The 26,109-nt window shown below is 46.8% G+C and overlaps 16 non-coding genes and 1 pseudogene across 16 annotated transcripts; all 17 read left to right on the top strand.

Annotated features, from left to right (window-relative positions):
• Positions 1–148: 148 nt before the first annotated feature.
• On the top strand, positions 149–339 carry LOC142263330 (U2 spliceosomal RNA). The gene has a single exon (XR_012730425.1). It is a non-coding gene; the product is annotated as a U2 spliceosomal RNA (small nuclear RNA).
• Positions 340–1,726: 1,387 nt separating this feature from the next.
• LOC142263329 (U2 spliceosomal RNA) lies at positions 1,727–1,917 on the top strand. Its single transcript, XR_012730424.1, has one exon. It is a non-coding gene; the product is annotated as a U2 spliceosomal RNA (small nuclear RNA).
• A 1,387-nt stretch (positions 1,918–3,304) lies between these two features.
• Positions 3,305–3,431, top strand: LOC142263385 (U2 spliceosomal RNA; annotated as a pseudogene).
• A 730-nt stretch (positions 3,432–4,161) lies between these two features.
• On the top strand, positions 4,162–4,354 carry LOC142263373 (U2 spliceosomal RNA). The gene has a single exon (XR_012730463.1). It is a non-coding gene; the product is annotated as a U2 spliceosomal RNA (small nuclear RNA).
• A 1,387-nt stretch (positions 4,355–5,741) lies between these two features.
• LOC142263328 (U2 spliceosomal RNA) lies at positions 5,742–5,932 on the top strand. The gene has a single exon (XR_012730423.1). It is a non-coding gene; the product is annotated as a U2 spliceosomal RNA (small nuclear RNA).
• A 1,387-nt stretch (positions 5,933–7,319) lies between these two features.
• On the top strand, positions 7,320–7,510 carry LOC142263327 (U2 spliceosomal RNA). The gene has a single exon (XR_012730422.1). It is a non-coding gene; the product is annotated as a U2 spliceosomal RNA (small nuclear RNA).
• A 1,387-nt stretch (positions 7,511–8,897) lies between these two features.
• Positions 8,898–9,088, top strand: LOC142263326 (U2 spliceosomal RNA). The gene has a single exon (XR_012730421.1). It is a non-coding gene; the product is annotated as a U2 spliceosomal RNA (small nuclear RNA).
• Positions 9,089–10,475: 1,387 nt separating this feature from the next.
• Positions 10,476–10,666, top strand: LOC142263325 (U2 spliceosomal RNA). The gene has a single exon (XR_012730420.1). It is a non-coding gene; the product is annotated as a U2 spliceosomal RNA (small nuclear RNA).
• Positions 10,667–12,053: 1,387 nt separating this feature from the next.
• LOC142263324 (U2 spliceosomal RNA) lies at positions 12,054–12,244 on the top strand. The gene has a single exon (XR_012730419.1). It is a non-coding gene; the product is annotated as a U2 spliceosomal RNA (small nuclear RNA).
• Positions 12,245–13,631: 1,387 nt separating this feature from the next.
• On the top strand, positions 13,632–13,822 carry LOC142263322 (U2 spliceosomal RNA). Its single transcript, XR_012730417.1, has one exon. It is a non-coding gene; the product is annotated as a U2 spliceosomal RNA (small nuclear RNA).
• A 1,387-nt stretch (positions 13,823–15,209) lies between these two features.
• LOC142263320 (U2 spliceosomal RNA) lies at positions 15,210–15,400 on the top strand. Its single transcript, XR_012730416.1, has one exon. It is a non-coding gene; the product is annotated as a U2 spliceosomal RNA (small nuclear RNA).
• A 1,387-nt stretch (positions 15,401–16,787) lies between these two features.
• LOC142263319 (U2 spliceosomal RNA) lies at positions 16,788–16,978 on the top strand. The gene has a single exon (XR_012730415.1). It is a non-coding gene; the product is annotated as a U2 spliceosomal RNA (small nuclear RNA).
• Positions 16,979–18,365: 1,387 nt separating this feature from the next.
• LOC142263318 (U2 spliceosomal RNA) lies at positions 18,366–18,556 on the top strand. Its single transcript, XR_012730414.1, has one exon. It is a non-coding gene; the product is annotated as a U2 spliceosomal RNA (small nuclear RNA).
• Positions 18,557–19,943: 1,387 nt separating this feature from the next.
• LOC142263317 (U2 spliceosomal RNA) lies at positions 19,944–20,134 on the top strand. The gene has a single exon (XR_012730413.1). It is a non-coding gene; the product is annotated as a U2 spliceosomal RNA (small nuclear RNA).
• A 2,189-nt stretch (positions 20,135–22,323) lies between these two features.
• On the top strand, positions 22,324–22,516 carry LOC142263365 (U2 spliceosomal RNA). The gene has a single exon (XR_012730456.1). It is a non-coding gene; the product is annotated as a U2 spliceosomal RNA (small nuclear RNA).
• Positions 22,517–23,903: 1,387 nt separating this feature from the next.
• LOC142263316 (U2 spliceosomal RNA) lies at positions 23,904–24,094 on the top strand. Its single transcript, XR_012730412.1, has one exon. It is a non-coding gene; the product is annotated as a U2 spliceosomal RNA (small nuclear RNA).
• Positions 24,095–25,481: 1,387 nt separating this feature from the next.
• Positions 25,482–25,672, top strand: LOC142263315 (U2 spliceosomal RNA). The gene has a single exon (XR_012730411.1). It is a non-coding gene; the product is annotated as a U2 spliceosomal RNA (small nuclear RNA).
• The last annotated feature ends 437 nt before the right edge of the window (positions 25,673–26,109 follow it).

Raw genomic sequence — 26,109 nt, 5'->3', positions numbered from 1 at the left:
TTGGCTCTGCAAAGCAGCCTTTTCAAGGGTTGGCTTGGGTGACAAAATGTCTTGTGTAGGCGTGGGTTTGTCTCCCTCTCGCTCTCTCTCCCTAAGATGTGTCCGGCATAGGCCAGGGTGCCACTCGAGGCCCAAACCAATTCTGGTTATCGCTTCTCGGCCTTTTGGCTAAGATCAAGTGTAGTATCTGTTCTTATCAGTTTAATATCTGATACGTCCCCTATCTGGGGACCATATATTAAATGGATTTTTAGAACAGGGAGATGGAAAAAGAGCTTGCTCTGTCCACTCCACGCATTGACCTGGTATTGCAGTACCTCCAGGAACGGTGCACCCCTTCTTAACCCAGTTTCCAAAAGCAGAACTCAATTCACCTGATTCATATTAGCCCGATTTAATGAATTGGAAGAAAGCATACGTCTTCATATGCACCTCAATTTGGCCCATTCACTTTTCACACTTCCTCCTTTTGTTTTTTATCTTTCACACTTTTGACTTTCTTTATTCATCCAAATAGCAAACTCATCACCACTCAACCTGACCAACTCGGCTATGTCCCCGTGCTGCAGTTCTCTGTCTTATCTAGATCATTTGCAATTGAATGGAATAGATCCCTTTTGGACAAAGTGGATTCACCTGCTGCTGCAGTGACCACAGGTGTGATAACATCTAGAATTGGCATCTGGTGCGATCTCTCCGCTTCCACTCCAAAGAAAGTTACCTGTTTATTCCTATCATGCATTGGTTTTTGGGGTTTTCTTTGAGTAATGATGATCTCTTTAGTAGTCTGTTGGCGCCCTCTCCTGGAGGAATAGTTTGCTTGCTCTTGGACATTCTAAAAGAGAGGTCATGATAGACATTGAGCTTCTGAGCTCAATTGGGGACAGTCATGGGTGATGAATGTTTGCAACCTACTGCGAAGCCTCATACCGCAATATAAGGAACGTCAAATACTAAGAAAGGGCGGCCTATGAAAGAATTACTACTTTCAATAAGTACACTTAAACGGCTAATTGGGAATAGAAAAACTGTAAAAAGCCCTCTGAGAAAGCCCCCCTCTAACCTTTGATAGTAAGCTTTTCTGTAGTCTGCCTGTTGATGTATTTTCCGTTTGAACTGTGCACAACATGAAGAGACGGAACACTGGCGGCTTGTCACAATGCCCCCCGATGACATCACAATAGCGCTGCTGCCTAGAAAACAAGCTGCGCAGAAGAAGTTGTTCTTTGGGTGGGAGGGTGGGCTAGTGGAAGGAGGGGGCAATCTCTTTTTTTCCCGGGTGGTAGGGGGATGACAGGAGAAGGGAAGCGGGTGGTGAGAAAGGTACAGAGGGCAGGGTTTGGGGGCTGGGAAGGAAAGGGAAAAGATTAGGGTTTGGGGATGATGAAAGGGCTTTCTACGGGTAAGGATGGCAAAGGGTGGCAGTGACGGAAAGTCAGGCAACCTGTCCTGTCCGTCTTTTTGTATCGTGAATTGGAAAGACTGCAAGGGGGAGGGGAGTTGCTTGCGCCCTAAAGGAGGAGTTATTCAGATTCATTGCAGTGGGCGGCGGCTGCAAAACGCACCATTCTTCTTGTTTTGGCTCTGCAAAGCAGCCTTTTCAAGGGTTGGCTTGGGTGACAAAATGTCTTGTGTAGGCGTGGGTTTGTCTCCCTCTCGCTCTCTCTCCCTAAGATGTGTCCGGCATAGGCCAGGGTGCCACTCGAGGCCCAAACCAATTCTGGTTATCGCTTCTCGGCCTTTTGGCTAAGATCAAGTGTAGTATCTGTTCTTATCAGTTTAATATCTGATACGTCCCCTATCTGGGGACCATATATTAAATGGATTTTTAGAACAGGGAGATGGAAAAAGAGCTTGCTCTGTCCACTCCACGCATTGACCTGGTATTGCAGTACCTCCAGGAACGGTGCACCCCTTCTTAACCCAGTTTCCAAAAGCAGAACTCAATTCACCTGATTCATATTAGCCCGATTTAATGAATTGGAAGAAAGCATACGTCTTCATATGCACCTCAATTTGGCCCATTCACTTTTCACACTTCCTCCTTTTGTTTTTTATCTTTCACACTTTTGACTTTCTTTATTCATCCAAATAGCAAACTCATCACCACTCAACCTGACCAACTCGGCTATGTCCCCGTGCTGCAGTTCTCTGTCTTATCTAGATCATTTGCAATTGAATGGAATAGATCCCTTTTGGACAAAGTGGATTCACCTGCTGCTGCAGTGACCACAGGTGTGATAACATCTAGAATTGGCATCTGGTGCGATCTCTCCGCTTCCACTCCAAAGAAAGTTACCTGTTTATTCCTATCATGCATTGGTTTTTGGGGTTTTCTTTGAGTAATGATGATCTCTTTAGTAGTCTGTTGGCGCCCTCTCCTGGAGGAATAGTTTGCTTGCTCTTGGACATTCTAAAAGAGAGGTCATGATAGACATTGAGCTTCTGAGCTCAATTGGGGACAGTCATGGGTGATGAATGTTTGCAACCTACTGCGAAGCCTCATACCGCAATATAAGGAACGTCAAATACTAAGAAAGGGCGGCCTATGAAAGAATTACTACTTTCAATAAGTACACTTAAACGGCTAATTGGGAATAGAAAAACTGTAAAAAGCCCTCTGAGAAAGCCCCCCTCTAACCTTTGATAGTAAGCTTTTCTGTAGTCTGCCTGTTGATGTATTTTCCGTTTGAACTGTGCACAACATGAAGAGACGGAACACTGGCGGCTTGTCACAATGCCCCCCGATGACATCACAATAGCGCTGCTGCCTAGAAAACAAGCTGCGCAGAAGAAGTTGTTCTTTGGGTGGGAGGGTGGGCTAGTGGAAGGAGGGGGCAATCTCTTTTTTTCCCGGGTGGTAGGGGGATGACAGGAGAAGGGAAGCGGGTGGTGAGAAAGGTACAGAGGGCAGGGTTTGGGGGCTGGGAAGGAAAGGGAAAAGATTAGGGTTTGGGGATGATGAAAGGGCTTTCTACGGGTAAGGATGGCAAAGGGTGGCAGTGACGGAAAGTCAGGCAACCTGTCCTGTCCGTCTTTTTGTATCGTGAATTGGAAAGACTGCAAGGGGGAGGGGAGTTGCTTGCGCCCTAAAGGAGGAGTTATTCAGATTCATTGCAGTGGGCGGCGGCTGCAAAACGCACCATTCTTCTTGTTTTGGCTCTGCAAAGCAGCCTTTTCAAGGGTTGGCTTGGGTGACAAAATGTCTTGTGTAGGCGTGGGTTTGTCTCCCTCTCGCTCTCTCTCCCTAAGATGTGTCCGGCATAGGCCAGGGTGCCACTCGAGGCCCAAACCAATTCTGGTTATCGCTTCTCGGCCTTTTGGCTAAGATCAAGTGTAGTATCTGTGAGGCTCGGCAGATGCAATGCACACTGGAAGGTTGCGCTTGCTAGTACTCTGGATGTATAGTATATTCATCTAGAGGAAAACATGGCCCTACCAGGATCGAGGCTATTAGACTGAGTAAGTGTGGGGGCTATGGTGCAATGTGCCCCAGGACTGACGACCCTGGAGTGAGTCTGAGCTTGCTGGCTTGGGACCCCGGCGAGCCTTGGGCTCTGTAGCACACCGTACCTTGCCCTTTCATACTTTCTGAGCATATTGCTCTATCCCGGCCTTCTGGCTAGGAAGGGAAATTTTTATAATCATGGTCGGAGGTCCGTTCAGCTTTGGGCTGAGAAACCAACACCCGGTTGGAGGTCCGGGTCAGCTTCGGCTGAGAAACCAACACCCGGTTTGAGGTCCGGGTCAGCTTCGGCTGAGAAACCAACACCCGGTTGGAGGTCCGGGTCAGCTTCGGCTGAGAAACCAACACCCGGTTGGAGGTCCGGGTCAGCTTCGGCTGAGAAACCAACACCCGGTTGGAGGTCCGGTTAGCCTTGGGCTGAGAAACTAACACCGGTTGACGGTCCGGGCAGTTTCGGCTGCGAAACCAACAACTAGTAGCTCTCTACTCCACTTGGGTAAGATGCCTGGGTGGACGCTGGGAGCAACGACAAGGCTCAACCAGGCTTCGGCTTGGGGGAGCACCGAAGATCCCTGACCCTTGCTGTGGCCTTCTGGCTCGGAGGGACGGGGTTGATTTTTGGGGACCCTCTCCTCACGGAAGGGTCCACACGAATCCTAGCCTTTGCACTGTTTTTGGTGTGACTTCGGTCATGCATTTTTTGCGGTGCTTTGGAAAGCTTCATTAAATCAAAAATCTGTTCTTATCAGTTTAATATCTGATACGTCCCCTATCTGGGGACCATATATTAAATGGATTTTTAGAACAGGGAGATGGAAAAAGAGCTTGCTCTGTCCACTCCACGCATTGACCTGGTATTGCAGTACCTCCAGGAACGGTGCACCCCTTCTTAACCCAGTTTCCAAAAGCAGAACTCAATTCACCTGATTCATATTAGCCCGATTTAATGAATTGGAAGAAAGCATACGTCTTCATATGCACCTCAATTTGGCCCATTCACTTTTCACACTTCCTCCTTTTGTTTTTTATCTTTCACACTTTTGACTTTCTTTATTCATCCAAATAGCAAACTCATCACCACTCAACCTGACCAACTCGGCTATGTCCCCGTGCTGCAGTTCTCTGTCTTATCTAGATCATTTGCAATTGAATGGAATAGATCCCTTTTGGACAAAGTGGATTCACCTGCTGCTGCAGTGACCACAGGTGTGATAACATCTAGAATTGGCATCTGGTGCGATCTCTCCGCTTCCACTCCAAAGAAAGTTACCTGTTTATTCCTATCATGCATTGGTTTTTGGGGTTTTCTTTGAGTAATGATGATCTCTTTAGTAGTCTGTTGGCGCCCTCTCCTGGAGGAATAGTTTGCTTGCTCTTGGACATTCTAAAAGAGAGGTCATGATAGACATTGAGCTTCTGAGCTCAATTGGGGACAGTCATGGGTGATGAATGTTTGCAACCTACTGCGAAGCCTCATACCGCAATATAAGGAACGTCAAATACTAAGAAAGGGCGGCCTATGAAAGAATTACTACTTTCAATAAGTACACTTAAACGGCTAATTGGGAATAGAAAAACTGTAAAAAGCCCTCTGAGAAAGCCCCCCTCTAACCTTTGATAGTAAGCTTTTCTGTAGTCTGCCTGTTGATGTATTTTCCGTTTGAACTGTGCACAACATGAAGAGACGGAACACTGGCGGCTTGTCACAATGCCCCCCGATGACATCACAATAGCGCTGCTGCCTAGAAAACAAGCTGCGCAGAAGAAGTTGTTCTTTGGGTGGGAGGGTGGGCTAGTGGAAGGAGGGGGCAATCTCTTTTTTTCCCGGGTGGTAGGGGGATGACAGGAGAAGGGAAGCGGGTGGTGAGAAAGGTACAGAGGGCAGGGTTTGGGGGCTGGGAAGGAAAGGGAAAAGATTAGGGTTTGGGGATGATGAAAGGGCTTTCTACGGGTAAGGATGGCAAAGGGTGGCAGTGACGGAAAGTCAGGCAACCTGTCCTGTCCGTCTTTTTGTATCGTGAATTGGAAAGACTGCAAGGGGGAGGGGAGTTGCTTGCGCCCTAAAGGAGGAGTTATTCAGATTCATTGCAGTGGGCGGCGGCTGCAAAACGCACCATTCTTCTTGTTTTGGCTCTGCAAAGCAGCCTTTTCAAGGGTTGGCTTGGGTGACAAAATGTCTTGTGTAGGCGTGGGTTTGTCTCCCTCTCGCTCTCTCTCCCTAAGATGTGTCCGGCATAGGCCAGGGTGCCACTCGAGGCCCAAACCAATTCTGGTTATCGCTTCTCGGCCTTTTGGCTAAGATCAAGTGTAGTATCTGTTCTTATCAGTTTAATATCTGATACGTCCCCTATCTGGGGACCATATATTAAATGGATTTTTAGAACAGGGAGATGGAAAAAGAGCTTGCTCTGTCCACTCCACGCATTGACCTGGTATTGCAGTACCTCCAGGAACGGTGCACCCCTTCTTAACCCAGTTTCCAAAAGCAGAACTCAATTCACCTGATTCATATTAGCCCGATTTAATGAATTGGAAGAAAGCATACGTCTTCATATGCACCTCAATTTGGCCCATTCACTTTTCACACTTCCTCCTTTTGTTTTTTATCTTTCACACTTTTGACTTTCTTTATTCATCCAAATAGCAAACTCATCACCACTCAACCTGACCAACTCGGCTATGTCCCCGTGCTGCAGTTCTCTGTCTTATCTAGATCATTTGCAATTGAATGGAATAGATCCCTTTTGGACAAAGTGGATTCACCTGCTGCTGCAGTGACCACAGGTGTGATAACATCTAGAATTGGCATCTGGTGCGATCTCTCCGCTTCCACTCCAAAGAAAGTTACCTGTTTATTCCTATCATGCATTGGTTTTTGGGGTTTTCTTTGAGTAATGATGATCTCTTTAGTAGTCTGTTGGCGCCCTCTCCTGGAGGAATAGTTTGCTTGCTCTTGGACATTCTAAAAGAGAGGTCATGATAGACATTGAGCTTCTGAGCTCAATTGGGGACAGTCATGGGTGATGAATGTTTGCAACCTACTGCGAAGCCTCATACCGCAATATAAGGAACGTCAAATACTAAGAAAGGGCGGCCTATGAAAGAATTACTACTTTCAATAAGTACACTTAAACGGCTAATTGGGAATAGAAAAACTGTAAAAAGCCCTCTGAGAAAGCCCCCCTCTAACCTTTGATAGTAAGCTTTTCTGTAGTCTGCCTGTTGATGTATTTTCCGTTTGAACTGTGCACAACATGAAGAGACGGAACACTGGCGGCTTGTCACAATGCCCCCCGATGACATCACAATAGCGCTGCTGCCTAGAAAACAAGCTGCGCAGAAGAAGTTGTTCTTTGGGTGGGAGGGTGGGCTAGTGGAAGGAGGGGGCAATCTCTTTTTTTCCCGGGTGGTAGGGGGATGACAGGAGAAGGGAAGCGGGTGGTGAGAAAGGTACAGAGGGCAGGGTTTGGGGGCTGGGAAGGAAAGGGAAAAGATTAGGGTTTGGGGATGATGAAAGGGCTTTCTACGGGTAAGGATGGCAAAGGGTGGCAGTGACGGAAAGTCAGGCAACCTGTCCTGTCCGTCTTTTTGTATCGTGAATTGGAAAGACTGCAAGGGGGAGGGGAGTTGCTTGCGCCCTAAAGGAGGAGTTATTCAGATTCATTGCAGTGGGCGGCGGCTGCAAAACGCACCATTCTTCTTGTTTTGGCTCTGCAAAGCAGCCTTTTCAAGGGTTGGCTTGGGTGACAAAATGTCTTGTGTAGGCGTGGGTTTGTCTCCCTCTCGCTCTCTCTCCCTAAGATGTGTCCGGCATAGGCCAGGGTGCCACTCGAGGCCCAAACCAATTCTGGTTATCGCTTCTCGGCCTTTTGGCTAAGATCAAGTGTAGTATCTGTTCTTATCAGTTTAATATCTGATACGTCCCCTATCTGGGGACCATATATTAAATGGATTTTTAGAACAGGGAGATGGAAAAAGAGCTTGCTCTGTCCACTCCACGCATTGACCTGGTATTGCAGTACCTCCAGGAACGGTGCACCCCTTCTTAACCCAGTTTCCAAAAGCAGAACTCAATTCACCTGATTCATATTAGCCCGATTTAATGAATTGGAAGAAAGCATACGTCTTCATATGCACCTCAATTTGGCCCATTCACTTTTCACACTTCCTCCTTTTGTTTTTTATCTTTCACACTTTTGACTTTCTTTATTCATCCAAATAGCAAACTCATCACCACTCAACCTGACCAACTCGGCTATGTCCCCGTGCTGCAGTTCTCTGTCTTATCTAGATCATTTGCAATTGAATGGAATAGATCCCTTTTGGACAAAGTGGATTCACCTGCTGCTGCAGTGACCACAGGTGTGATAACATCTAGAATTGGCATCTGGTGCGATCTCTCCGCTTCCACTCCAAAGAAAGTTACCTGTTTATTCCTATCATGCATTGGTTTTTGGGGTTTTCTTTGAGTAATGATGATCTCTTTAGTAGTCTGTTGGCGCCCTCTCCTGGAGGAATAGTTTGCTTGCTCTTGGACATTCTAAAAGAGAGGTCATGATAGACATTGAGCTTCTGAGCTCAATTGGGGACAGTCATGGGTGATGAATGTTTGCAACCTACTGCGAAGCCTCATACCGCAATATAAGGAACGTCAAATACTAAGAAAGGGCGGCCTATGAAAGAATTACTACTTTCAATAAGTACACTTAAACGGCTAATTGGGAATAGAAAAACTGTAAAAAGCCCTCTGAGAAAGCCCCCCTCTAACCTTTGATAGTAAGCTTTTCTGTAGTCTGCCTGTTGATGTATTTTCCGTTTGAACTGTGCACAACATGAAGAGACGGAACACTGGCGGCTTGTCACAATGCCCCCCGATGACATCACAATAGCGCTGCTGCCTAGAAAACAAGCTGCGCAGAAGAAGTTGTTCTTTGGGTGGGAGGGTGGGCTAGTGGAAGGAGGGGGCAATCTCTTTTTTTCCCGGGTGGTAGGGGGATGACAGGAGAAGGGAAGCGGGTGGTGAGAAAGGTACAGAGGGCAGGGTTTGGGGGCTGGGAAGGAAAGGGAAAAGATTAGGGTTTGGGGATGATGAAAGGGCTTTCTACGGGTAAGGATGGCAAAGGGTGGCAGTGACGGAAAGTCAGGCAACCTGTCCTGTCCGTCTTTTTGTATCGTGAATTGGAAAGACTGCAAGGGGGAGGGGAGTTGCTTGCGCCCTAAAGGAGGAGTTATTCAGATTCATTGCAGTGGGCGGCGGCTGCAAAACGCACCATTCTTCTTGTTTTGGCTCTGCAAAGCAGCCTTTTCAAGGGTTGGCTTGGGTGACAAAATGTCTTGTGTAGGCGTGGGTTTGTCTCCCTCTCGCTCTCTCTCCCTAAGATGTGTCCGGCATAGGCCAGGGTGCCACTCGAGGCCCAAACCAATTCTGGTTATCGCTTCTCGGCCTTTTGGCTAAGATCAAGTGTAGTATCTGTTCTTATCAGTTTAATATCTGATACGTCCCCTATCTGGGGACCATATATTAAATGGATTTTTAGAACAGGGAGATGGAAAAAGAGCTTGCTCTGTCCACTCCACGCATTGACCTGGTATTGCAGTACCTCCAGGAACGGTGCACCCCTTCTTAACCCAGTTTCCAAAAGCAGAACTCAATTCACCTGATTCATATTAGCCCGATTTAATGAATTGGAAGAAAGCATACGTCTTCATATGCACCTCAATTTGGCCCATTCACTTTTCACACTTCCTCCTTTTGTTTTTTATCTTTCACACTTTTGACTTTCTTTATTCATCCAAATAGCAAACTCATCACCACTCAACCTGACCAACTCGGCTATGTCCCCGTGCTGCAGTTCTCTGTCTTATCTAGATCATTTGCAATTGAATGGAATAGATCCCTTTTGGACAAAGTGGATTCACCTGCTGCTGCAGTGACCACAGGTGTGATAACATCTAGAATTGGCATCTGGTGCGATCTCTCCGCTTCCACTCCAAAGAAAGTTACCTGTTTATTCCTATCATGCATTGGTTTTTGGGGTTTTCTTTGAGTAATGATGATCTCTTTAGTAGTCTGTTGGCGCCCTCTCCTGGAGGAATAGTTTGCTTGCTCTTGGACATTCTAAAAGAGAGGTCATGATAGACATTGAGCTTCTGAGCTCAATTGGGGACAGTCATGGGTGATGAATGTTTGCAACCTACTGCGAAGCCTCATACCGCAATATAAGGAACGTCAAATACTAAGAAAGGGCGGCCTATGAAAGAATTACTACTTTCAATAAGTACACTTAAACGGCTAATTGGGAATAGAAAAACTGTAAAAAGCCCTCTGAGAAAGCCCCCCTCTAACCTTTGATAGTAAGCTTTTCTGTAGTCTGCCTGTTGATGTATTTTCCGTTTGAACTGTGCACAACATGAAGAGACGGAACACTGGCGGCTTGTCACAATGCCCCCCGATGACATCACAATAGCGCTGCTGCCTAGAAAACAAGCTGCGCAGAAGAAGTTGTTCTTTGGGTGGGAGGGTGGGCTAGTGGAAGGAGGGGGCAATCTCTTTTTTTCCCGGGTGGTAGGGGGATGACAGGAGAAGGGAAGCGGGTGGTGAGAAAGGTACAGAGGGCAGGGTTTGGGGGCTGGGAAGGAAAGGGAAAAGATTAGGGTTTGGGGATGATGAAAGGGCTTTCTACGGGTAAGGATGGCAAAGGGTGGCAGTGACGGAAAGTCAGGCAACCTGTCCTGTCCGTCTTTTTGTATCGTGAATTGGAAAGACTGCAAGGGGGAGGGGAGTTGCTTGCGCCCTAAAGGAGGAGTTATTCAGATTCATTGCAGTGGGCGGCGGCTGCAAAACGCACCATTCTTCTTGTTTTGGCTCTGCAAAGCAGCCTTTTCAAGGGTTGGCTTGGGTGACAAAATGTCTTGTGTAGGCGTGGGTTTGTCTCCCTCTCGCTCTCTCTCCCTAAGATGTGTCCGGCATAGGCCAGGGTGCCACTCGAGGCCCAAACCAATTCTGGTTATCGCTTCTCGGCCTTTTGGCTAAGATCAAGTGTAGTATCTGTTCTTATCAGTTTAATATCTGATACGTCCCCTATCTGGGGACCATATATTAAATGGATTTTTAGAACAGGGAGATGGAAAAAGAGCTTGCTCTGTCCACTCCACGCATTGACCTGGTATTGCAGTACCTCCAGGAACGGTGCACCCCTTCTTAACCCAGTTTCCAAAAGCAGAACTCAATTCACCTGATTCATATTAGCCCGATTTAATGAATTGGAAGAAAGCATACGTCTTCATATGCACCTCAATTTGGCCCATTCACTTTTCACACTTCCTCCTTTTGTTTTTTATCTTTCACACTTTTGACTTTCTTTATTCATCCAAATAGCAAACTCATCACCACTCAACCTGACCAACTCGGCTATGTCCCCGTGCTGCAGTTCTCTGTCTTATCTAGATCATTTGCAATTGAATGGAATAGATCCCTTTTGGACAAAGTGGATTCACCTGCTGCTGCAGTGACCACAGGTGTGATAACATCTAGAATTGGCATCTGGTGCGATCTCTCCGCTTCCACTCCAAAGAAAGTTACCTGTTTATTCCTATCATGCATTGGTTTTTGGGGTTTTCTTTGAGTAATGATGATCTCTTTAGTAGTCTGTTGGCGCCCTCTCCTGGAGGAATAGTTTGCTTGCTCTTGGACATTCTAAAAGAGAGGTCATGATAGACATTGAGCTTCTGAGCTCAATTGGGGACAGTCATGGGTGATGAATGTTTGCAACCTACTGCGAAGCCTCATACCGCAATATAAGGAACGTCAAATACTAAGAAAGGGCGGCCTATGAAAGAATTACTACTTTCAATAAGTACACTTAAACGGCTAATTGGGAATAGAAAAACTGTAAAAAGCCCTCTGAGAAAGCCCCCCTCTAACCTTTGATAGTAAGCTTTTCTGTAGTCTGCCTGTTGATGTATTTTCCGTTTGAACTGTGCACAACATGAAGAGACGGAACACTGGCGGCTTGTCACAATGCCCCCCGATGACATCACAATAGCGCTGCTGCCTAGAAAACAAGCTGCGCAGAAGAAGTTGTTCTTTGGGTGGGAGGGTGGGCTAGTGGAAGGAGGGGGCAATCTCTTTTTTTCCCGGGTGGTAGGGGGATGACAGGAGAAGGGAAGCGGGTGGTGAGAAAGGTACAGAGGGCAGGGTTTGGGGGCTGGGAAGGAAAGGGAAAAGATTAGGGTTTGGGGATGATGAAAGGGCTTTCTACGGGTAAGGATGGCAAAGGGTGGCAGTGACGGAAAGTCAGGCAACCTGTCCTGTCCGTCTTTTTGTATCGTGAATTGGAAAGACTGCAAGGGGGAGGGGAGTTGCTTGCGCCCTAAAGGAGGAGTTATTCAGATTCATTGCAGTGGGCGGCGGCTGCAAAACGCACCATTCTTCTTGTTTTGGCTCTGCAAAGCAGCCTTTTCAAGGGTTGGCTTGGGTGACAAAATGTCTTGTGTAGGCGTGGGTTTGTCTCCCTCTCGCTCTCTCTCCCTAAGATGTGTCCGGCATAGGCCAGGGTGCCACTCGAGGCCCAAACCAATTCTGGTTATCGCTTCTCGGCCTTTTGGCTAAGATCAAGTGTAGTATCTGTTCTTATCAGTTTAATATCTGATACGTCCCCTATCTGGGGACCATATATTAAATGGATTTTTAGAACAGGGAGATGGAAAAAGAGCTTGCTCTGTCCACTCCACGCATTGACCTGGTATTGCAGTACCTCCAGGAACGGTGCACCCCTTCTTAACCCAGTTTCCAAAAGCAGAACTCAATTCACCTGATTCATATTAGCCCGATTTAATGAATTGGAAGAAAGCATACGTCTTCATATGCACCTCAATTTGGCCCATTCACTTTTCACACTTCCTCCTTTTGTTTTTTATCTTTCACACTTTTGACTTTCTTTATTCATCCAAATAGCAAACTCATCACCACTCAACCTGACCAACTCGGCTATGTCCCCGTGCTGCAGTTCTCTGTCTTATCTAGATCATTTGCAATTGAATGGAATAGATCCCTTTTGGACAAAGTGGATTCACCTGCTGCTGCAGTGACCACAGGTGTGATAACATCTAGAATTGGCATCTGGTGCGATCTCTCCGCTTCCACTCCAAAGAAAGTTACCTGTTTATTCCTATCATGCATTGGTTTTTGGGGTTTTCTTTGAGTAATGATGATCTCTTTAGTAGTCTGTTGGCGCCCTCTCCTGGAGGAATAGTTTGCTTGCTCTTGGACATTCTAAAAGAGAGGTCATGATAGACATTGAGCTTCTGAGCTCAATTGGGGACAGTCATGGGTGATGAATGTTTGCAACCTACTGCGAAGCCTCATACCGCAATATAAGGAACGTCAAATACTAAGAAAGGGCGGCCTATGAAAGAATTACTACTTTCAATAAGTACACTTAAACGGCTAATTGGGAATAGAAAAACTGTAAAAAGCCCTCTGAGAAAGCCCCCCTCTAACCTTTGATAGTAAGCTTTTCTGTAGTCTGCCTGTTGATGTATTTTCCGTTTGAACTGTGCACAACATGAAGAGACGGAACACTGGCGGCTTGTCACAATGCCCCCCGATGACATCACAATAGCGCTGCTGCCTAGAAAACAAGCTGCGCAGAAGAAGTTGTTCTTTGGGTGGGAGGGTGGGCTAGTGGAAGGAGGGGGCAATCTCTTTTTTTCCCGGGTGGTAGGGGGATGACAGGAGAAGGGAAGCGGGTGGTGAGAAAGGTACAGAGGGCAGGGTTTGGGGGCTGGGAAGGAAAGGGAAAAGATTAGGGTTTGGGGATGATGAAAGGGCTTTCTACGGGTAAGGATGGCAAAGGGTGGCAGTGACGGAAAGTCAGGCAACCTGTCCTGTCCGTCTTTTTGTATCGTGAATTGGAAAGACTGCAAGGGGGAGGGGAGTTGCTTGCGCCCTAAAGGAGGAGTTATTCAGATTCATTGCAGTGGGCGGCGGCTGCAAAACGCACCATTCTTCTTGTTTTGGCTCTGCAAAGCAGCCTTTTCAAGGGTTGGCTTGGGTGACAAAATGTCTTGTGTAGGCGTGGGTTTGTCTCCCTCTCGCTCTCTCTCCCTAAGATGTGTCCGGCATAGGCCAGGGTGCCACTCGAGGCCCAAACCAATTCTGGTTATCGCTTCTCGGCCTTTTGGCTAAGATCAAGTGTAGTATCTGTTCTTATCAGTTTAATATCTGATACGTCCCCTATCTGGGGACCATATATTAAATGGATTTTTAGAACAGGGAGATGGAAAAAGAGCTTGCTCTGTCCACTCCACGCATTGACCTGGTATTGCAGTACCTCCAGGAACGGTGCACCCCTTCTTAACCCAGTTTCCAAAAGCAGAACTCAATTCACCTGATTCATATTAGCCCGATTTAATGAATTGGAAGAAAGCATACGTCTTCATATGCACCTCAATTTGGCCCATTCACTTTTCACACTTCCTCCTTTTGTTTTTTATCTTTCACACTTTTGACTTTCTTTATTCATCCAAATAGCAAACTCATCACCACTCAACCTGACCAACTCGGCTATGTCCCCGTGCTGCAGTTCTCTGTCTTATCTAGATCATTTGCAATTGAATGGAATAGATCCCTTTTGGACAAAGTGGATTCACCTGCTGCTGCAGTGACCACAGGTGTGATAACATCTAGAATTGGCATCTGGTGCGATCTCTCCGCTTCCACTCCAAAGAAAGTTACCTGTTTATTCCTATCATGCATTGGTTTTTGGGGTTTTCTTTGAGTAATGATGATCTCTTTAGTAGTCTGTTGGCGCCCTCTCCTGGAGGAATAGTTTGCTTGCTCTTGGACATTCTAAAAGAGAGGTCATGATAGACATTGAGCTTCTGAGCTCAATTGGGGACAGTCATGGGTGATGAATGTTTGCAACCTACTGCGAAGCCTCATACCGCAATATAAGGAACGTCAAATACTAAGAAAGGGCGGCCTATGAAAGAATTACTACTTTCAATAAGTACACTTAAACGGCTAATTGGGAATAGAAAAACTGTAAAAAGCCCTCTGAGAAAGCCCCCCTCTAACCTTTGATAGTAAGCTTTTCTGTAGTCTGCCTGTTGATGTATTTTCCGTTTGAACTGTGCACAACATGAAGAGACGGAACACTGGCGGCTTGTCACAATGCCCCCCGATGACATCACAATAGCGCTGCTGCCTAGAAAACAAGCTGCGCAGAAGAAGTTGTTCTTTGGGTGGGAGGGTGGGCTAGTGGAAGGAGGGGGCAATCTCTTTTTTTCCCGGGTGGTAGGGGGATGACAGGAGAAGGGAAGCGGGTGGTGAGAAAGGTACAGAGGGCAGGGTTTGGGGGCTGGGAAGGAAAGGGAAAAGATTAGGGTTTGGGGATGATGAAAGGGCTTTCTACGGGTAAGGATGGCAAAGGGTGGCAGTGACGGAAAGTCAGGCAACCTGTCCTGTCCGTCTTTTTGTATCGTGAATTGGAAAGACTGCAAGGGGGAGGGGAGTTGCTTGCGCCCTAAAGGAGGAGTTATTCAGATTCATTGCAGTGGGCGGCGGCTGCAAAACGCACCATTCTTCTTGTTTTGGCTCTGCAAAGCAGCCTTTTCAAGGGTTGGCTTGGGTGACAAAATGTCTTGTGTAGGCGTGGGTTTGTCTCCCTCTCGCTCTCTCTCCCTAAGATGTGTCCGGCATAGGCCAGGGTGCCACTCGAGGCCCAAACCAATTCTGGTTATCGCTTCTCGGCCTTTTGGCTAAGATCAAGTGTAGTATCTGTTCTTATCAGTTTAATATCTGATACGTCCCCTATCTGGGGACCATATATTAAATGGATTTTTAGAACAGGGAGATGGAAAAAGAGCTTGCTCTGTCCACTCCACGCATTGACCTGGTATTGCAGTACCTCCAGGAACGGTGCACCCCTTCTTAACCCAGTTTCCAAAAGCAGAACTCAATTCACCTGATTCATATTAGCCCGATTTAATGAATTGGAAGAAAGCATACGTCTTCATATGCACCTCAATTTGGCCCATTCACTTTTCACACTTCCTCCTTTTGTTTTTTATATTTCACACTTTTGACTTTCTTTATTCATCCAAATAGCAAACTCATCACCACTCAACCTGACCAACTCGGCTATGTCCCCGTGCTGCAGTTCTCTGTCTTATCTAGATCATTTGCAATTGAATGGAATAGATCCCTTTTGGACAAAGTGGATTCACCTGCTGCTGCAGTGACCACAGGTGTGATAACATCTAGAATTGGCATCTGGTGCGATCTCTCCGCTTCCACTCCAAAGAAAGTTACCTGTTTATTCCTATCATGCATTGGTTTTTGGGGTTTTCTTTGAGTAATGATGATCTCTTTAGTAGTCTGTTGGCGCCCTCTCCTGGAGGAATAGTTTGCTTGCTCTTGGACATTCTAAAAGAGAGGTCATGATAGACATTGAGCTTCTGAGCTCAATTGGGGACAGTCATGGGTGATGAATGTTTGCAACCTACTGCGAAGCCTCATACCGCAATATAAGGAACGTCAAATACTAAGAAAGGGCGGCCTATGAAAGAATTACTACTTTCAATAAGTACACTTAAACGGCTAATTGGGAATAGAAAAACTGTAAAAAGCCCTCTGAGAAAGCCCCCCTCTAACCTTTGATAGTAAGCTTTTCTGTAGTCTGCCTGTTGATGTATTTTCCGTTTGAACTGTGCACAACATGAAGAGACGGAACACTGGCGGCTTGTCACAATGCCCCCCGATGACATCACAATAGCGCTGCTGCCTAGAAAACAAGCTGCGCAGAAGAAGTTGTTCTTTGGGTGGGAGGGTGGGCTAGTGGAAGGAGGGGGCAATCTCTTTTTTTCCCGGGTGGTAGGGGGATGACAGGAGAAGGGAAGCGGGTGGTGAGAAAGGTACAGAGGGCAGGGTTTGGGGGCTGGGAAGGAAAGGGAAAAGATTAGGGTTTGGGGATGATGAAAGGGCTTTCTACGGGTAAGGATGGCAAAGGGTGGCAGTGACGGAAAGTCAGGCAACCTGTCCTGTCCGTCTTTTTGTATCGTGAATTGGAAAGACTGCAAGGGGGAGGGGAGTTGCTTGCGCCCTAAAGGAGGAGTTATTCAGATTCATTGCAGTGGGCGGCGGCTGCAAAACGCACCATTCTTCTTGTTTTGGCTCTGCAAAGCAGCCTTTTCAAGGGTTGGCTTGGGTGACAAAATGTCTTGTGTAGGCGTGGGTTTGTCTCCCTCTCGCTCTCTCTCCCTAAGATGTGTCCGGCATAGGCCAGGGTGCCACTCGAGGCCCAAACCAATTCTGGTTATCGCTTCTCGGCCTTTTGGCTAAGATCAAGTGTAGTATCTGTTCTTATCAGTTTAATATCTGATACGTCCCCTATCTGGGGACCATATATTAAATGGATTTTTAGAACAGGGAGATGGAAAAAGAGCTTGCTCTGTCCACTCCACGCATTGACCTGGTATTGCAGTACCTCCAGGAACGGTGCACCCCTTCTTAACCCAGTTTCCAAAAGCAGAACTCAATTCACCTGATTCATATTAGCCCGATTTAATGAATTGGAAGAAAGCATACGTCTTCATATGCACCTCAATTTGGCCCATTCACTTTTCACACTTCCTCCTTTTGTTTTTTATCTTTCACACTTTTGACTTTCTTTATTCATCCAAATAGCAAACTCATCACCACTCAACCTGACCAACTCGGCTATGTCCCCGTGCTGCAGTTCTCTGTCTTATCTAGATCATTTGCAATTGAATGGAATAGATCCCTTTTGGACAAAGTGGATTCACCTGCTGCTGCAGTGACCACAGGTGTGATAACATCTAGAATTGGCATCTGGTGCGATCTCTCCGCTTCCACTCCAAAGAAAGTTACCTGTTTATTCCTATCATGCATTGGTTTTTGGGGTTTTCTTTGAGTAATGATGATCTCTTTAGTAGTCTGTTGGCGCCCTCTCCTGGAGGAATAGTTTGCTTGCTCTTGGACATTCTAAAAGAGAGGTCATGATAGACATTGAGCTTCTGAGCTCAATTGGGGACAGTCATGGGTGATGAATGTTTGCAACCTACTGCGAAGCCTCATACCGCAATATAAGGAACGTCAAATACTAAGAAAGGGCGGCCTATGAAAGAATTACTACTTTCAATAAGTACACTTAAACGGCTAATTGGGAATAGAAAAACTGTAAAAAGCCCTCTGAGAAAGCCCCCCTCTAACCTTTGATAGTAAGCTTTTCTGTAGTCTGCCTGTTGATGTATTTTCCGTTTGAACTGTGCACAACATGAAGAGACGGAACACTGGCGGCTTGTCACAATGCCCCCCGATGACATCACAATAGCGCTGCTGCCTAGAAAACAAGCTGCGCAGAAGAAGTTGTTCTTTGGGTGGGAGGGTGGGCTAGTGGAAGGAGGGGGCAATCTCTTTTTTTCCCGGGTGGTAGGGGGATGACAGGAGAAGGGAAGCGGGTGGTGAGAAAGGTACAGAGGGCAGGGTTTGGGGGCTGGGAAGGAAAGGGAAAAGATTAGGGTTTGGGGATGATGAAAGGGCTTTCTACGGGTAAGGATGGCAAAGGGTGGCAGTGACGGAAAGTCAGGCAACCTGTCCTGTCCGTCTTTTTGTATCGTGAATTGGAAAGACTGCAAGGGGGAGGGGAGTTGCTTGCGCCCTAAAGGAGGAGTTATTCAGATTCATTGCAGTGGGCGGCGGCTGCAAAACGCACCATTCTTCTTGTTTTGGCTCTGCAAAGCAGCCTTTTCAAGGGTTGGCTTGGGTGACAAAATGTCTTGTGTAGGCGTGGGTTTGTCTCCCTCTCGCTCTCTCTCCCTAAGATGTGTCCGGCATAGGCCAGGGTGCCACTCGAGGCCCAAACCAATTCTGGTTATCGCTTCTCGGCCTTTTGGCTAAGATCAAGTGTAGTATCTGTTCTTATCAGTTTAATATCTGATACGTCCCCTATCTGGGGACCATATATTAAATGGATTTTTAGAACAGGGAGATGGAAAAAGAGCTTGCTCTGTCCACTCCACGCATTGACCTGGTATTGCAGTACCTCCAGGAACGGTGCACCCCTTCTTAACCCAGTTTCCAAAAGCAGAACTCAATTCACCTGATTCATATTAGCCCGATTTAATGAATTGGAAGAAAGCATACGTCTTCATATGCACCTCAATTTGGCCCATTCACTTTTCACACTTCCTCCTTTTGTTTTTTATCTTTCACACTTTTGACTTTCTTTATTCATCCAAATAGCAAACTCATCACCACTCAACCTGACCAACTCGGCTATGTCCCCGTGCTGCAGTTCTCTGTCTTATCTAGATCATTTGCAATTGAATGGAATAGATCCCTTTTGGACAAAGTGGATTCACCTGCTGCTGCAGTGACCACAGGTGTGATAACATCTAGAATTGGCATCTGGTGCGATCTCTCCGCTTCCACTCCAAAGAAAGTTACCTGTTTATTCCTATCATGCATTGGTTTTTGGGGTTTTCTTTGAGTAATGATGATCTCTTTAGTAGTCTGTTGGCGCCCTCTCCTGGAGGAATAGTTTGCTTGCTCTTGGACATTCTAAAAGAGAGGTCATGATAGACATTGAGCTTCTGAGCTCAATTGGGGACAGTCATGGGTGATGAATGTTTGCAACCTACTGCGAAGCCTCATACCGCAATATAAGGAACGTCAAATACTAAGAAAGGGCGGCCTATGAAAGAATTACTACTTTCAATAAGTACACTTAAACGGCTAATTGGGAATAGAAAAACTGTAAAAAGCCCTCTGAGAAAGCCCCCCTCTAACCTTTGATAGTAAGCTTTTCTGTAGTCTGCCTGTTGATGTATTTTCCGTTTGAACTGTGCACAACATGAAGAGACGGAACACTGGCGGCTTGTCACAATGCCCCCCGATGACATCACAATAGCGCTGCTGCCTAGAAAACAAGCTGCGCAGAAGAAGTTGTTCTTTGGGTGGGAGGGTGGGCTAGTGGAAGGAGGGGGCAATCTCTTTTTTTCCCGGGTGGTAGGGGGATGACAGGAGAAGGGAAGCGGGTGGTGAGAAAGGTACAGAGGGCAGGGTTTGGGGGCTGGGAAGGAAAGGGAAAAGATTAGGGTTTGGGGATGATGAAAGGGCTTTCTACGGGTAAGGATGGCAAAGGGTGGCAGTGACGGAAAGTCAGGCAACCTGTCCTGTCCGTCTTTTTGTATCGTGAATTGGAAAGACTGCAAGGGGGAGGGGAGTTGCTTGCGCCCTAAAGGAGGAGTTATTCAGATTCATTGCAGTGGGCGGCGGCTGCAAAACGCACCATTCTTCTTGTTTTGGCTCTGCAAAGCAGCCTTTTCAAGGGTTGGCTTGGGTGACAAAATGTCTTGTGTAGGCGTGGGTTTGTCTCCCTCTCGCTCTCTCTCCCTAAGATGTGTCCGGCATAGGCCAGGGTGCCACTCGAGGCCCAAACCAATTCTGGTTATCGCTTCTCGGCCTTTTGGCTAAGATCAAGTGTAGTATCTGTTCTTATCAGTTTAATATCTGATACGTCCCCTATCTGGGGACCATATATTAAATGGATTTTTAGAACAGGGAGATGGAAAAAGAGCTTGCTCTGTCCACTCCACGCATTGACCTGGTATTGCAGTACCTCCAGGAACGGTGCACCCCTTCTTAACCCAGTTTCCAAAAGCAGAACTCAATTCACCTGATTCATATTAGCCCGATTTAATGAATTGGAAGAAAGCATACGTCTTCATATGCACCTCAATTTGGCCCATTCACTTTTCACACTTCCTCCTTTTGTTTTTTATCTTTCACACTTTTGACTTTCTTTATTCATCCAAATAGCAAACTCATCACCACTCAACCTGACCAACTCGGCTATGTCCCCGTGCTGCAGTTCTCTGTCTTATCTAGATCATTTGCAATTGAATGGAATAGATCCCTTTTGGACAAAGTGGATTCACCTGCTGCTGCAGTGACCACAGGTGTGATAACATCTAGAATTGGCATCTGGTGCGATCTCTCCGCTTCCACTCCAAAGAAAGTTACCTGTTTATTCCTATCATGCATTGGTTTTTGGGGTTTTCTTTGAGTAATGATGATCTCTTTAGTAGTCTGTTGGCGCCCTCTCCTGGAGGAATAGTTTGCTTGCTCTTGGACATTCTAAAAGAGAGGTCATGATAGACATTGAGCTTCTGAGCTCAATTGGGGACAGTCATGGGTGATGAATGTTTGCAACCTACTGCGAAGCCTCATACCGCAATATAAGGAACGTCAAATACTAAGAAAGGGCGGCCTATGAAAGAATTACTACTTTCAATAAGTACACTTAAACGGCTAATTGGGAATAGAAAAACTGTAAAAAGCCCTCTGAGAAAGCCCCCCTCTAACCTTTGATAGTAAGCTTTTCTGTAGTCTGCCTGTTGATGTATTTTCCGTTTGAACTGTGCACAACATGAAGAGACGGAACACTGGCGGCTTGTCACAATGCCCCCCGATGACATCACAATAGCGCTGCTGCCTAGAAAACAAGCTGCGCAGAAGAAGTTGTTCTTTGGGTGGGAGGGTGGGCTAGTGGAAGGAGGGGGCAATCTCTTTTTTTCCCGGGTGGTAGGGGGATGACAGGAGAAGGGAAGCGGGTGGTGAGAAAGGTACAGAGGGCAGGGTTTGGGGGCTGGGAAGGAAAGGGAAAAGATTAGGGTTTGGGGATGATGAAAGGGCTTTCTACGGGTAAGGATGGCAAAGGGTGGCAGTGACGGAAAGTCAGGCAACCTGTCCTGTCCGTCTTTTTGTATCGTGAATTGGAAAGACTGCAAGGGGGAGGGGAGTTGCTTGCGCCCTAAAGGAGGAGTTATTCAGATTCATTGCAGTGGGCGGCGGCTGCAAAACGCACCATTCTTCTTGTTTTGGCTCTGCAAAGCAGCCTTTTCAAGGGTTGGCTTGGGTGACAAAATGTCTTGTGTAGGCGTGGGTTTGTCTCCCTCTCGCTCTCTCTCCCTAAGATGTGTCCGGCATAGGCCAGGGTGCCACTCGAGGCCCAAACCAATTCTGGTTATCGCTTCTCGGCCTTTTGGCTAAGATCAAGTGTAGTGTTGTTCGAAGAGGTGGTTTAAGCTCCAGGCCACCTTAGCACAATGATACAATGCACACTGGAAGGTTGCGCTTGCTAGTACACTGGGTGGATAGTATATTCATCTAGTGGAAAACATGGCCCTACCAGGATCGAGGCTATTAGACTGAGTAAGGATGGGGGGCTATGGTACAACGTGCCCCAGGACTGACGACCCTGGAGTGAGTCTGAGCTTGCTGGCTTGGGACCCCGGCAAGCCTTGGGCTCTGTAGCACACCGTACCTTGCCTTTTCATACTTTTTGAGCATATTACCCTATCCCGGCCTTCTGGCTAGGAAGGGAAATTTTTATAATCCCGGTCGGAGGTCTGGTCAGCTTTGGGCTGAGAAACTAACACCCGGTTGGAGGTCCGGGTCAGCTTCGGCTGAAAAACCAACACCCGGTTGGATGTCTGGGTCAGCTTCGGCTGAGAAACCAACACCCGGTTGGAGGTCCGGTTAGCCTTGGGCTGAGAAACCAACACCGGTTGACGGTCCGGGCAGTTTCGGCTGCGAAACCAACAACTAGTAGCTCTCTACTCCACTTGGGTAAGATGCCTGGGTGGACGCTGGGAGCAACGACAAGGCTCAACCAGGCTTCGGCTTGGGGGAGCACCGAAGATCCCTAACCCTTGCTGTGGCCTTCTGGCTCGGAGGGACGGGGTTGATTTTTGGGGACCCTCTCCTCACGGTGGGGTCCACACGAATCCTAGCCTTTGCACTGTTTTTGGTGTGACTTCGGTCATGCATTTTTTGTGGTGCTTTGGAAAGCTTCATTAAATCAAAAATCTGTTCTTATCAGTTTAATATCTGATACGTCCCCTATCTGGGGACCATATATTAAATGGATTTTTAGAACAGGGAGATGGAAAAAGAGCTTGCTCTGTCCACTCCACGCATTGACCTGGTATTGCAGTACCTCCAGGAACGGTGCACCCCTTCTTAACCCAGTTTCCAAAAGCAGAACTCAATTCACCTGATTCATATTAGCCCGATTTAATGAATTGGAAGAAAGCATACGTCTTCATATGCACCTCAATTTGGCCCATTCACTTTTCACACTTCCTCCTTTTGTTTTTTATCTTTCACACTTTTGACTTTCTTTATTCATCCAAATAGCAAACTCATCACCACTCAACCTGACCAACTCGGCTATGTCCCCGTGCTGCAGTTCTCTGTCTTATCTAGATCATTTGCAATTGAATGGAATAGATCCCTTTTGGACAAAGTGGATTCACCTGCTGCTGCAGTGACCACAGGTGTGATAACATCTAGAATTGGCATCTGGTGCGATCTCTCCGCTTCCACTCCAAAGAAAGTTACCTGTTTATTCCTATCATGCATTGGTTTTTGGGGTTTTCTTTGAGTAATGATGATCTCTTTAGTAGTCTGTTGGCGCCCTCTCCTGGAGGAATAGTTTGCTTGCTCTTGGACATTCTAAAAGAGAGGTCATGATAGACATTGAGCTTCTGAGCTCAATTGGGGACAGTCATGGGTGATGAATGTTTGCAACCTACTGCGAAGCCTCATACCGCAATATAAGGAACGTCAAATACTAAGAAAGGGCGGCCTATGAAAGAATTACTACTTTCAATAAGTACACTTAAACGGCTAATTGGGAATAGAAAAACTGTAAAAAGCCCTCTGAGAAAGCCCCCCTCTAACCTTTGATAGTAAGCTTTTCTGTAGTCTGCCTGTTGATGTATTTTCCGTTTGAACTGTGCACAACATGAAGAGACGGAACACTGGCGGCTTGTCACAATGCCCCCCGATGACATCACAATAGCGCTGCTGCCTAGAAAACAAGCTGCGCAGAAGAAGTTGTTCTTTGGGTGGGAGGGTGGGCTAGTGGAAGGAGGGGGCAATCTCTTTTTTTCCCGGGTGGTAGGGGGATGACAGGAGAAGGGAAGCGGGTGGTGAGAAAGGTACAGAGGGCAGGGTTTGGGGGCTGGGAAGGAAAGGGAAAAGATTAGGGTTTGGGGATGATGAAAGGGCTTTCTACGGGTAAGGATGGCAAAGGGTGGCAGTGACGGAAAGTCAGGCAACCTGTCCTGTCCGTCTTTTTGTATCGTGAATTGGAAAGACTGCAAGGGGGAGGGGAGTTGCTTGCGCCCTAAAGGAGGAGTTATTCAGATTCATTGCAGTGGGCGGCGGCTGCAAAACGCACCATTCTTCTTGTTTTGGCTCTGCAAAGCAGCCTTTTCAAGGGTTGGCTTGGGTGACAAAATGTCTTGTGTAGGCGTGGGTTTGTCTCCCTCTCGCTCTCTCTCCCTAAGATGTGTCCGGCATAGGCCAGGGTGCCACTCGAGGCCCAAACCAATTCTGGTTATCGCTTCTCGGCCTTTTGGCTAAGATCAAGTGTAGTATCTGTTCTTATCAGTTTAATATCTGATACGTCCCCTATCTGGGGACCATATATTAAATGGATTTTTAGAACAGGGAGATGGAAAAAGAGCTTGCTCTGTCCACTCCACGCATTGACCTGGTATTGCAGTACCTCCAGGAACGGTGCACCCCTTCTTAACCCAGTTTCCAAAAGCAGAACTCAATTCACCTGATTCATATTAGCCCGATTTAATGAATTGGAAGAAAGCATACGTCTTCATATGCACCTCAATTTGGCCCATTCACTTTTCACACTTCCTCCTTTTGTTTTTTATCTTTCACACTTTTGACTTTCTTTATTCATCCAAATAGCAAACTCATCACCACTCAACCTGACCAACTCGGCTATGTCCCCGTGCTGCAGTTCTCTGTCTTATCTAGATCATTTGCAATTGAATGGAATAGATCCCTTTTGGACAAAGTGGATTCACCTGCTGCTGCAGTGACCACAGGTGTGATAACATCTAGAATTGGCATCTGGTGCGATCTCTCCGCTTCCACTCCAAAGAAAGTTACCTGTTTATTCCTATCATGCATTGGTTTTTGGGGTTTTCTTTGAGTAATGATGATCTCTTTAGTAGTCTGTTGGCGCCCTCTCCTGGAGGAATAGTTTGCTTGCTCTTGGACATTCTAAAAGAGAGGTCATGATAGACATTGAGCTTCTGAGCTCAATTGGGGACAGTCATGGGTGATGAATGTTTGCAACCTACTGCGAAGCCTCATACCGCAATATAAGGAACGTCAAATACTAAGAAAGGGCGGCCTATGAAAGAATTACTACTTTCAATAAGTACACTTAAACGGCTAATTGGGAATAGAAAAACTGTAAAAAGCCCTCTGAGAAAGCCCCCCTCTAACCTTTGATAGTAAGCTTTTCTGTAGTCTGCCTGTTGATGTATTTTCCGTTTGAACTGTGCACAACATGAAGAGACGGAACACTGGCGGCTTGTCACAATGCCCCCCGATGACATCACAATAGCGCTGCTGCCTAGAAAACAAGCTGCGCAGAAGAAGTTGTTCTTTGGGTGGGAGGGTGGGCTAGTGGAAGGAGGGGGCAATCTCTTTTTTTCCCGGGTGGTAGGGGGATGACAGGAGAAGGGAAGCGGGTGGTGAGAAAGGTACAGAGGGCAGGGTTTGGGGGCTGGGAAGGAAAGGGAAAAGATTAGGGTTTGGGGATGATGAAAGGGCTTTCTACGGGTAAGGATGGCAAAGGGTGGCAGTGACGGAAAGTCAGGCAACCTGTCCTGTCCGTCTTTTTGTATCGTGAATTGGAAAGACTGCAAGGGGGAGGGGAGTTGCTTGCGCCCTAAAGGAGGAGTTATTCAGATTCATTGCAGTGGGCGGCGGCTGCAAAACGCACCATTCTTCTTGTTTTGGCTCTGCAAAGCAGCCTTTTCAAGGGTTGGCTTGGGTGACAAAATGTCTTGTGTAGGCGTGGGTTTGTCTCCCTCTCGCTCTCTCTCCCTAAGATGTGTCCGGCATAGGCCAGGGTGCCACTCGAGGCCCAAACCAATTCTGGTTATCGCTTCTCGGCCTTTTGGCTAAGATCAAGTGTAGTATCTGTTCTTATCAGTTTAATATCTGATACGTCCCCTATCTGGGGACCATATATTAAATGGATTTTTAGAACAGGGAGATGGAAAAAGAGCTTGCTCTGTCCACTCCACGCATTGACCTGGTATTGCAGTACCTCCAGGAACGGTGCACCCCTTCTTAACCCAGTTTCCAAAAGCAGAACTCAATTCACCTGATTCATATTAGCCCGATTTAATGAATTGGAAGAAAGCATACGTCTTCATATGCACCTCAATTTGGCCCATTCACTTTTCACACTTCCTCCTTTTGTTTTTTATCTTTCACACTTTTGACTTTCTTTATTCATCCAAATAGCAAACTCATCACCACTCAACCTGACCAACTCGGCTATGTCCCCGTGCTGCAGTTCTCTGTCTTATCTAGATCATTTGCAATTGAATGGAATAGATCCCTTTTGGACAAAGTGGATTCACCTGCTGCTGCAGTGACCACAGGTGTGATAACATCTAGAATTGGCATCTGGTGCGATCTCTCCGCTTCCACTCCAAAGAAAGTTACCTGTTTATTCCTATCATGCATTGGTTTTTGGGGTTTTCTTTGAGTAATGATGATC

This window comes from Anomaloglossus baeobatrachus, unplaced genomic scaffold, assembly GCF_048569485.1.
Source record: "Anomaloglossus baeobatrachus isolate aAnoBae1 unplaced genomic scaffold, aAnoBae1.hap1 Scaffold_2573, whole genome shotgun sequence".
Taxonomy (NCBI): domain Eukaryota; kingdom Metazoa; phylum Chordata; class Amphibia; order Anura; family Aromobatidae; genus Anomaloglossus; species Anomaloglossus baeobatrachus.
This window is presented reverse-complemented; position numbering and strand designations above follow the sequence as displayed.